Here is a 12,285-nt window from a genome sequence, read left to right on the forward strand (position 1 = left end):
GAGTATATATAGGAGCGGGTGTGGGTGTGAGAACCACACAATCCCCCCCTATGTGTTTGGACTTCAGGACCTACTGATGGGTATGATGCCTAGCAGGGGATATCGGGATATCCCAAATTGGCCTAGCAGGAGCTTTGGCTCATGACAAAAAAAAAAATGAAAAGATGTCGAACACATGGAGGAATGAAAATGGTTATCTATCGAGATGTACGGTAAACTTTGAATTATGAACATTGGATCATTGAACCACGGTTGTTGCTTATCTTGTGGTCTTGTTCTTGTTTCTACCTTATGATCATCCCGACATTTCATTTAGTAGGAAGTAATGTGAATGGATACGGTTTATGGGACCGGAATTGGTTGAAATCATGATTACGGTTCATGCGGATACAATGATGTTGTGATTTGATGTGTGCTAACATTGGAACTTGGCGAGTATCTCGATAGGAAACTATACTGGCTAGTCGTTATATTATAGAGTCTTCTTGCGTTTTGAACACGGAAGTTGGTGGATACGGAGCGTCGTGTAGTGGACAAGGTTTTTGGACTAGAATTCTTTGATGATGTGTCTTCGTTGTCTTGCTTAAATTCCGGGACGAAATTTCTTTCAGGAGGGTAGAATGTAAAGACCTGTGTTTTAAATTCGATAATTTAGGTGCTTAAATGAAAATTAGAAAATCGGGATAATGTGAAAGGTTGTGTGAATATGAGATTTGGAGCGAATGTGCGAGAACTTGGAGTTGAGGGTCGTTAGTGTAAAGCAAAGATCATGGAGTATATATAGGTGTGGGTGTAAGAACCACACAATCCACCCCTCCCTCTCTCTCTATCCGAACTCTCTCTACTCTCTCGGCTATCTCTCTCTCTCTCTCTCTCTCTCTCTCTCTCTCTCTCAAACTCTCACACTCCAACACCCCAAAATACTTCAAACCCACTACGATCTGCAGCAAGATTTTTGCATTCAAGTGTTCTAGAGCTCGGAGAAGAGTATTCGGTTGATTCAAGATTTTCGGAGCTAGGACTTGCTTGATTGAGCTTGGGTTCCGTTCTTTGATTTTGAGGTAGGGATTTCTCACATCTACTATGTGTTTATGTGTTGATTTGGTGTTTGAATCGTGCCCTAGATCGTTGGTTTCGTTGTTGAAATTATTCTTGTGAAATCTGAAAATCGTGCACTGAAAATCCAGGTCCTACTGGTAGGATTTTTTGCCCTATCGGTAGAAAGGCTGTCCAGTAGTGTCTTTTGATGAAATTCTGGTCTCCTACCGGTACGAGGTTGTGTCCTACCAGTAGGAAATGAAAAATCTGCATTTTTGGCAAAACTTCGAAGGGGCATAACTTTTTCATTCGAACTCCGTTTTGAACAAATTTTATATCAAAATTCATGTACCAGAAATATTCTTTCCAATGGTGGTGGTCTTATCTCCTAATTCTTAACTGATAAGGTTTGGTAGCCAAAATAAGATAGACATGTTTGTATACGTTGGGCATTCCCTTTTCCTTAGAATTGTTGAGTGAAACACGGATATTCTTAGGTTCGTCTGAGTACATAATTGAATGATTAGATGAGGCTAGTGGTATACTTAAGGTTTTATAGTGGTTGTTGGGTTCTGTAGGAGCCTATTGATACCGAAACGTGAGTTTAGAGAACATAATGAATATAGGTGGGCGAAGATTGTGTGTGCTGACATGCAATGTGAAAGACGAACATGTAGAACACTCCGCTAAGTTAAACAACGCTAGGTGTAAATACGAGAGACATTTCCCTCATGATTGATTTGTGGTACATCTCTTGCGTAGCTTATACGGTTTAAAGAGTTGCTAGGATGAAATCTATAAATCGTTGTGAGTAAGTGCCCTTTGATGTATAATATGTACAAGCTTAAATGGTGATATGAGAAATTAATGGTGTAATGATAGTGAGTTGACTGAAGTGGAATTTATCCGTACTACTTCTATGTGAATAAGTATTCGTTGTGAGTTTACTATATGTGATTGAGATGAATGACTGACTTGTAAAGTGTATCGGAGGAATTGTGGTATGGTGACCTATGATGTTTGAGTTGAATTAGCTCCATCAGTGATAGAGGTACTAGTGGGGAGTAACGGGACTTCGTAAATGGCCCGACAGGAGCAAATGCATAATATATTTAGGACCAACCAATGGGTAAGATGTCTGGTGGAGGGTATCGGGATCCCTTACATGGCCTGGCAGGAGCTTTTGCTCATGACACAGAACGATAAGGAAATTGTGACACAATGTGAATGAAAAGGGGCTATCATTGTGAAAGTGTGAGTGATATGAAAGACATTGGTGTTGCGATTCTTTGATTATGATAATTTCATAAGTCAAGATATCGGATTGGTGATTTGAAATAAGATGAGGGGCAGTGGCAGCCATGAGAAAATCATATAGATAGTAAGTTCTCGTGGTCAAACTAGAGTCTTGTTGTGTAGTCATGGTATTTCATTTATGTCATCGACTTTGGGACAATTACTTGTAGTGTTTTGTTTCTCCTTTGAAATACCGTACCCTGTTTCAGTTATTCATTCTACCTGTCATCTCATTTTCATATAATGGTTGTGTAGATTTCTCTATTGGGCTAGTGTAGCTCAACCTATCATCTTTCAGGTGTGATTTCGGAGCAGTACCGTGGAATGAAGTGCATGCATTCTAGTGCAAATTTTTGGAAGATGTGGTAAAGGAGACTCATGGACATTTTGGTGAAACATGTTTTGGGAATGTAATAGAACCTTAACTCTATTTCTTTTAATGATGTAATATGTTCAAACTCTTGGAGATGGATCTGTAATTTAATAACTTTTTTGGGGGTATTATGTAAGATAATGTGAGGAGTTTTATTTATGAAAAGTTATCTTTATTTATGTTGAAAATCGAGGGTGTGACACTACCCACACTCCTAATTTCAAACCCTTGTTTTAGTGCATGCATGTAAGTTGATTAGGCATTTACGGGTATCCAAATAACTTCATTTTTTACACAATTGATGTAGAAGTTGCAATTTGTAAATTATATGGTTCGGATCAGGAAAATATTAACTCGATGGCTTTTATTTAAAGAACGCAAGAGAGTTGGACGAGACCTTTATTCTTCTCTATCAAAAAACAAAGATCAGGACAAAGGCCAATTATATGACTTTTCATTCTGTCTTAGTATCGAAGAGCGCTACATGTTGATTCAAATCTTGGCTTTGCAGACTCTAGGTATGTAAGATGACCACAAGATGTACCTGCCCTAAAAAAGTGGATTGTGAAAGTTTTTTTCTCAAGTTGGAAGGCAGAGTAGCTATTCTTTGTTGGCTGCTAGGAGCATCAAATTGCATTTGGAATGGACAAAATAAAATAGGTATTCGATCAGTGCACAAAAAGTCTGGTTAGTGAGAAATTTTTTCGGTGCCGAGTGGGTATATCCTACGTGGTACCTGCTCGGTACATTTGAACTGTCCAATACACTTTTGGACGGCTCGGATTGAAACCCTCTCTCTCCTCTCACCCCAACACTTTCTCTCTCCAAATTCGAGCCGTCCAAAAATGCAATGGATGGCTCGGATGCACCCAGCGAGCACCACGTGGTACCCGCTCGGCACTGAATTTTTTTCCCCGGTGAGGGGTATAGGAAAAGCTATGGAGTAAATGATAAGGAAGTCAAAAGAATTTTGATTGCATGGGAGGGCAATTGGGTCATTCTAGCACATTTGGTAATCAATGACCGTGGCAGGAACTAATGTTCTTGTGGTATTAACAGCCTCCATAGAAAAAAGGCTAACCTAATACACAGCTTACATACCCAAGGGAGATGTGAATATTTTGAGCTATGTTTGTAGTCAACTTGGCACTACTCCATTTTTTTTAAAAAAGTTATAAAATAATCACAAAGTATTCACATCTCCCTCTCCACCTCTCTCTCTCTCTCTCTCTCTCTCTCTCTGGGTAAATCAACTTGAAATAGAAAAAAAGAAGAAGAGGCTCACAGAATATACAACTTATAAGAGGCATACTTGAGGAGGAAAAGAAAAGAAAATTAGGATTGCCTATGCTAAATGGCTTGTTAGAAAAATGGGTCGGTTCAGACCGGACCCAACCCACATGGGTCGTCCACATGAGTTATGTGATTGAGTTGGTTAGAAGGATGAGACAGACTCCTAATCTCTATCTGTTAGGAGAGTTCAAAGATAATAGATCACCTACATCTATTAGGAGACTTTGAACTCTAGGACTTTTATCTATAAATATAGTCCTGCAGATATTTGGAGAGATATACAATACACAGAGTTAGAGTTCTATCTCTCCTTCTCCCCAGAAAATACTCTCCTGCGAAATATCTTCTCTCTCTAGGGTTTCCATCTAAGAACCCTAGGATTTGGGGTGTGGATATTAAGAGCAGACTCTAGTAGTCTCCTCTACCCGACGTGAAAAGAAGGCGGTGTTCGTGAACGTAATCAGTGCTTATAGAGCGGGCCTCAGATCGTGAAAAGCTTGAAGCAATTCAATTCTACTGCGCTTCAATCGTACGTATAAGTCTTATGTGATTTACGAGTTTTCGATACAACAAAATTAACATTGGTATCAGAGCTCATTAGGGCTCGCTCTCGCATGAAACACTTAGGCTTGTTTCCGTTTTTAAATTTCGGATACAAATACGTGATGTTCTGTTTCATTCAAAAGAAAAGAATGACAGATGCAGATCATGCAGTAGTGAGAACATCTAATTGGTCTTGGCTTCTGTGATGATTATTGAGTGGGTCCAGTGAATAGTTAGATTAATCGGTTGCGGGTGCACTGGATTTGGGGCGGTATGGGCACGCATGAGGCTGGAGCACTGGGTGCTCATAATAAATCTCACGTTTTTGTGTTGACAAGTCTAGTGCCAAGTGAGGGTTTGACCAATATTTGTTTTTTCATGTGACTTGAGAGCCCAGTAGAACAAATATTTTTTTTTTGAACAATAGAGATTGGGCTCTGTTTCTTTTCAAACAGATGGATTAATGTTCTGTTTTCTAGTAGTAAACTAATAAGGAGCATTGTCGTGAGTTATTTTTTGACAAGTTTTCTGGATAGAAGATGGATTAAAAACTAAACAACTATTGGTCAGTTTTTATAGTATATATAAATAAATAAAAAACTTGGCGTTTGCGACTAATTTCTGGACCGTGACACCCCAAATCAATGTGATTTGAAGAAGCCAATCTAGATGGTAGACTGCACAAATTAAATTTATGTTCTCGTCTTTTTGGATTGATATAGGTTCGAATCTATATCCTATTGCATCTGGTTTTTCTCATGATAGTAAATAATTCGATGAATTCAGTTTATCATGTATGGATTGTTTTTGCTACCTTACGGCGCAAGTTATTGTACCCTAAGTTGTTGGACTTTACCCATCTTCTTAGAGGGAGAGTGTGGTGGAACCATCCATGCCTATACCTATTATGTGTTGTTGCATGTTGACATGGATGGTTAATTGAAGGAATTAATATTTGTATGCGTTTGGAGATGGGCTCTCATTGATGATATGGACCGGAGACAAACTTATTATATGGAATAAGTGCAACACCCTCATTTGTTTTTATTTGTAAGGGGGTGAATTTTTGCACTTATGTTTGTATAATATTTTTGCTCCCATTCTTGCATAAAATATTAATTAGGGACTTAAAATAACTAGTCCCATCCTCTTACTGTTATATTGATTCATTGGAAATTTTGTCTAAAAATCGATTAAGAAATAATGATTTACACCATGTATTGGAGTGATGACTACGAGCATTGCAGATTTTCGATCTCTATCCATGGTTATAATCATTATTTGCTTAATAGGGTTTTATGATAAACTTATTGTAATGTACTAAATATTTCCAATGCGCAAATAAATGTAGTGAAATGGCCTCGAAGACTATTGTTGCTGATCTTGTTAAGGGAGAGAAACTGGATGGGAAAAACTATGACATGTGGCACAAGAAAATCCAGTATCTCCTGAATGAGCAAGAAGTACTTGAAACCTTGACCAATACGATGACTGTCCTCGAAGAGGGGACCACTGCCCAAGACCGCTGAAACATGGAAACTTATCAAAATTGGGTCAAGAAAGATCGCTGTGCGCGCTTTACTATGTTAGCTAGCATGCACAATGATCTCATTGGCGAGTTTGAAAACTGTGCTACGGCCCAAGAAATGTGGAACCAGCAGAAAATTGTTTTTGGTGGCACAACGGCAACTAGGTTGCGCACATTAACATTGAAGTTCGACAGTTATAAAATGAACCCCCAACATTCCATGCCTGAACATTTGAGGGTTATGTCGACTATGATACGCAACCTTAGGACTGCCGGTAACGTTCTGACTGATGAGCAGCAGATTCTCACTATGCGTAGATCTTTGCCTGATAAGACATGGGACCATTTCAAGCTCACAATGACACAATGAAATGGTTAAAACCTTTAATGATTTGAAGTGACATCTTGAGCTTGAAGCCAAGCGTCAAGATGCTAAGCGAGGCAATGAGGTTCTTGTGGTTGAACCTAGCCAGTGCAAGACATGCAATTGGGTCTAAGCGCAAAAGGCAAGATGGCAAGGCTAAGCAAGGACCAGCTAGAGATAATGCGCCAAAAGAACATGTTAAGTGCCGCAGAGGCAAGAGAGGAGGCAAGAAGGATAAATCTAAAGTGACTTGCTACAACTGTCAGAAGATTGGACACTTCGCTTGTGATTGCACTGAGCCGAAGAAGGTACCATCTTATCGTATTTCTCGCATAGATTGCTTAGTTTGCTCTCATGTATTGGTTGCTCATACTGATCCTAATTGGATTGTTGACACAGGAGCGACAAAACATGTAGCACGAGATCAAGGAGGATTTATCGAGTATCGCCGGATTCCTATTGGCAGCCAGAGTGTCTTTATGGGGAATAGTTCAGCCGAAGATGTGCTAGGAGTTGGCACTTATCAGCTGAAGTTGCAAAGTGGTCGCACACTTATTCTCTATGATGTACTTTATGCCTTGGAGTTCGACATAACTTGATAACAGTTATAGCTTTAGTTGCGTTAGGATTTTCCTTTAATTTCAGCAAAGATGGTTTTTCCATCTACTTAGGTAATAAGCCGTTTGGGCATGGATCTATTTCTGGTGGTTTCTATGTTTTGGATTTGGATGGTTTGAATAATAATGCATTTATGGCTTTTCACAATGATAACGTTGTTTCTAGTTCTGTGAAATGGCATGCCAGGTTAGGTCATATTGGCCAAGATAGGATGACTAGGTTAGCTAGAGAGAGCTTTTTAGGTCCACTCGCTAAAGTCAACCTACCAATGTGTGAGCCTTGCATGGCAGGAAAAGCGATAAGAAAACCATTGGGTAAAGCAGTGCGAGCTACAAGTCCACTAGAGCTAGTTCATTCAGACATTTGTGGACCCATGAATGTTAGGGCATGACATGGTGGTACCTACTTCATCACATTTATAGATGATTATTCACGATATGGATATGTCTATTTGATCTCTCATAAATCGGAAGCATTGGACTACTTCATTCGATTTGTTAACGAAGTTGAGAATAAAAAAGAAAGAACCCTAAAAGTTCTAAGGACAGATCGCGGACGCGAATACTTATCTGAGCAATTTAAAGGGCTCTGTGAAGATAAAGGTATCCAACGACAGTTAACAATTTCAGGTACTCCGCAACAAAATGGTGTTGCAGAGAGACGAAATTGTACACTGTTAGATATGGTTAGGTCGATGATGGCACATGTTAATCTTCCAATTAGTTTTTGGGGAGATGCTCTATTGAGTGCGGCGTACATCCTTAACCGTGTGCCAAGTAAATCAATCTCTTCTACACCATATGAGTTGTGGACAGGCAGGAAGCCAGTTCTTGATCATTTGAGACCCTGGGGGTTAGCAGGTTATGTGCGCATTCCTTCACAGCAGCTTGGAAAATTAGATCCGAGAGGCAAAAAGGGTATCTTTGTAAGGTATCCTGAACACTCTAAAGGGTATGTTATGATATGCCAACAACCTGATGGTGGATTGACTGAAATTGAGTCCAGAGATGTGAATTTCATTGAACATGAGTTTCCAAGCAGAGGTGATGTGAGGGGAGATCTTAATCTTTATGAGTTGTGTGAATCAGAGGAAGTTACACCTGTTCTTAGCGAGGGTGGGAGTTTAAATCCTTATCCTATGGTCGTCGAGAACAGTGGGAGTAGCTTGCCTCCTAGTGGGAGTACTCCACTAGAGACCTGTAACGACCCTGAATTTTGGTCAATAAAAATTTTGTTAAATATTTGAATTTTATTTGAATTACTTATTTTTCTCTTGTGTGACTATATGATTGCTTATTAATTTCCGTCGTAGTTAGATTTTTTGGTCATTGGTTAAACTCTCAACTAGAAACCTTACTTGGCCAATCGAATTAAATTCTAACCGACTACTTGGAGGAACCGAGCAACCAACTCACCTAGTTGCTAGATGAACCTTTTGGACCTTTTGAAACTCTTGAACCTTTGTCTTTACCCATTGGTCCATAATGGTTAGGGTAATTTTTGTCTATTGGATAATAAACTTTTTATTTGAAAAGTACATGTAGTCTTTCAAAATCTTATTTTAAAATAAATGGTACTTGTACTCTTTTGTCCAAAGGTTATTAACCGCAAGGAGAATTATTATCCATTGGGTAAAAACCGTTAGGGAAGTTAGTGACCCTTGGATAATAGAGTCTTTTGACCAAATAAAGTACCGATGTGACTAGGGAACCTTTCAATAAAGTTGATGTGACTAGTCAACCTTTTCAAACCCTAGAAATTACTTATTTATTTCTTTTTATTAATTTGGTTTTATTCTTTGTCCTTTGGACAATAAAAGTTAAGGGAACTATTATCCATTGGATAATAGAAACCCAATTCTTTATATTAAATGGGTTTAAAGAAAGATTTGGACAAAGTACTATTATAGACTTTTATAAAATTACTTTAAGGTACCTTTTTGATTATTTTACTATAAAAAGTTTCCTTGTAGCTATTAACCATTGGACAATAAATGTTAGGGGGTTTATTATCCATTGGGTAATAGAGTTATTCTTTCACCTAGTACATGGGTTCATTAAACTAATATTTTCTTAAACCCCATGTGATGATGTACCAATATTTTAATTTGAAAGTACCCATATTTTATTATGTAGCCTTTAAAGCCTAAAGATTTTCTTAAGTACCTTTTTATTATTTTGTATTGGGGTTTTGTACCCAATTGGATTTGTTTAATGGGAGGTGTGATCTACCTAGATTACAAAGTACCCTAGTTTATTTATTTAAAGTGACATGTGCCTTATTAGATTTCTTTAATAGGATTTTGATTTGGAAAATCTTGTACTTGGTACTTTTTATTTATTCTTTCTTGTTTATGTATATATATATATATATATGTGTGTGTGTGTGTGTGTGTGTGTGTGTGTGTGTGTGTGTGTGTACTAGGGAGAGAGAGAGAGAGAGAGAGAGAGAGAGAGAGAGAGAGAAGAAGATGGGATTGTACTTTCTTGATCTTTCATATCTTCCTACATCTTTCAAGTCCATGGGAGAATCTTTCCCCTAACCAAACTTAACTCCCCATTTGTACTCCCATATTTGTTTTATGACCAAATCTTGTACCCTTGTCTCCTTGTTACCAACAAATCTCCCAAAATCCAATCTTTGGTACAATTCTTAGCCATGCAAGCCTAATACCCTAACCCATCAAGCTTTCAATCAAACTTGACATGCTTTGATGTGAGTTGATGGAGCAAATCCATGGAGGATTTAGAGAGAGAGAGGGCTGGCCATTAGAGAGGGAGAAGGAGCCAAGATTTTTCCTATAAATAGGACCCCATTCCAAGCATTGAACTCACACCTTCACCTAGCAACTTCTCTCTCTAGAAAAATTGTGTTCTTTCTTTGTTCTTTCTTTTTGTTCTTCATGTTCTTGAGTAGTTCTTGAGTTCTTCAAGAAACTCATCCTAAAGCCGCCACTAGACCGCCACTCGACCACCCCTCGATCCATAAAGTAGAGTAGTGTTAGTCAAGTTGAAGTTTCGAGAGAAACCTTTCTCTTTCGAAGCTACCGGAGACTACCGTAGGAAGTTACTCTGTCCGACCACCGACGTACTTTCCGTAGCCGACTAACCTTCCGTAGCCGACTACCGCCAAGAAGTAAGGTAGAACCCCTTGACCCTAACTCTACGTATAGAACCGTATGTTAGAACGGTATGGAAATCCTTACTTACTCCCTATGTATTTACTTACTCAAATACAAAGTAGGTTATCTTTATTTACGTACTTATCGTTTGATTAGAAGTATTCGTATTTTGATCTTTAAGATAGTTATGAATATGCGTATATGAGTTGCTTGTATTACTTGTGGTATGTGATAAAGCATAAGTGATTTCACTCCAAAGACGTCCGTACATGTGGCGTTGTGCTTTGAATAAAGCATAAGTGATACACTCCAAAGGCGTCCGTACATGTGGCGTTATGCTATGAGTAGTAATTGAGCGTGATAAGTAATATAGAATTGGATGATCTTATTAAGATGATTCTTGCTTACGTTTGTCCTACCGCGGAGTCTTTGTATGCAAACGAGACACGAGAACCGAGAAAGTAAAACATGACACCTAGGGTGTGGTTAATTAAAAGAAATGTTTTCCGAGGAAGGAAATATTTTGAAACTACATAATGACCGATTTTGGGAGACATTATGTGAGTCGTGTGCGTGTGTAAAAGAAACGTTTGAAAAGGTTGAACTGTTTTGAAAACCGCAACGTGGCCGGACTTGGTAGCCCATTGCGTGGATTGTGAAAACCACAATGTGGCCGGACGTGGTAGCCCATTGTGTGATGGGTGTTTTTGTGTGTGTTCCAATGGGATCCGGGAAAAACGGAACCATTGTGAGGTTGTGTGCCAATGGGAACCCGGCGCGGCGGAACCATTGTGAGGATACTTGGGAACCCGGCGCGGCGGAACCAAGGTTGGGTGTGTAGCTTGGTTATCCGCGGTACGGAGCCAATGCAAATATTTTTGTGTGCCAATGGGAACCCGGCGCGGCGGAACCATTGTGAGGATACTTGGGAACCCGGCGCGGCGGAACCAAGGTTGGGTGTGTAGCTTGGTTATCCGCGGTACGGAGCCAATGCAAATATTTTTGTGTGCCAATGGGAACCCGGCGCGGCGGAACCATTGTGAGGATACTTGGGAACCCGGCGCGGCGGAACCAAGGTTGGGTGTGTAGCTTGGTTATCCGCGGTACGGAGCCAATGCAAATGATTTTAAAAGGTTGGGTGTGTAGCTTGGTTATCCGCGGTACGGAGCCAATGCAAATGTTTTTGTGTTAAACAAATGGTTTTTGAAAGGTTGTTTTGTAAATGAAAATGTTGACACGGTCTACGATGAGTCGCGTAGGAGAAACTCTGAAATCTTGGACACCAACGATAGTTGATTAACGAATGTGGATGTGTCATTGTTAAGCTGCGTATATATGTATCATGTGGAAATCGATGTGTTATTATTTCCAGTTGTTTTAAGTTATGGGTTAGCGGGTATGGGATTACTCTGCTGAGCTTTGTAGCTCACGGTGTTGCCTTTTGGTGACCCTGACATATTATATCGGTGGCGACGCTGGTATAATGTGTCAGACTTTGTAGATGATCAAGGTAAGCAGATCACCGTGGAGGCTTTGGAGCTGAGGAGCTGGCAAGAATGGAGGAGCTGAGGAGCTGTAGTTAGGAACCCTAGAATCCCCCTCCGTTTATGTAAATATTGAACTCTTGTAGGAGTTTTGTTGTAATAAAAGCCAGACTCCATTTGATTTTATGAATAAAATGTCCTTTTAACGTACCCAAAATTCAGGGCGTTATAGATTTTATCAATAAAATTGTCTTCTTAACGTACCCAAAATTCGGGGCGTTACAAGACCATTGATTCTTAAGATCCTCCGCTACGTAGGAGTCATCGTGAAAGTATTCCTCATCGTCGTTTTGAGGTTGAAGGGGAATCTTTCATGTGTGCTCCTGAAGAGGAAGATGAGCCTAGTTCGTACAATGAGGCTTTGTCTTCACCTGCATGTAAGGAATGGCTAGCTGCTATGAAGGATGAGATTAGTTCTATGGGCAAAAATCAAGTGTGGGAGTTGGTAGATCTTCCGCTTGGGCGCAAGACCATTGGTAATAAATGGGTCTTAAAGATTAAGCGCAAGGCAGATGGATCAATCGACAAGTATAAAGCTCGTCTTGTGGCGAAGGGTTTTACCCAAAA

Source organism: Rhododendron vialii, chromosome 6a, assembly GCF_030253575.1.
Source record: "Rhododendron vialii isolate Sample 1 chromosome 6a, ASM3025357v1".
Taxonomy (NCBI): domain Eukaryota; kingdom Viridiplantae; phylum Streptophyta; class Magnoliopsida; order Ericales; family Ericaceae; genus Rhododendron; species Rhododendron vialii.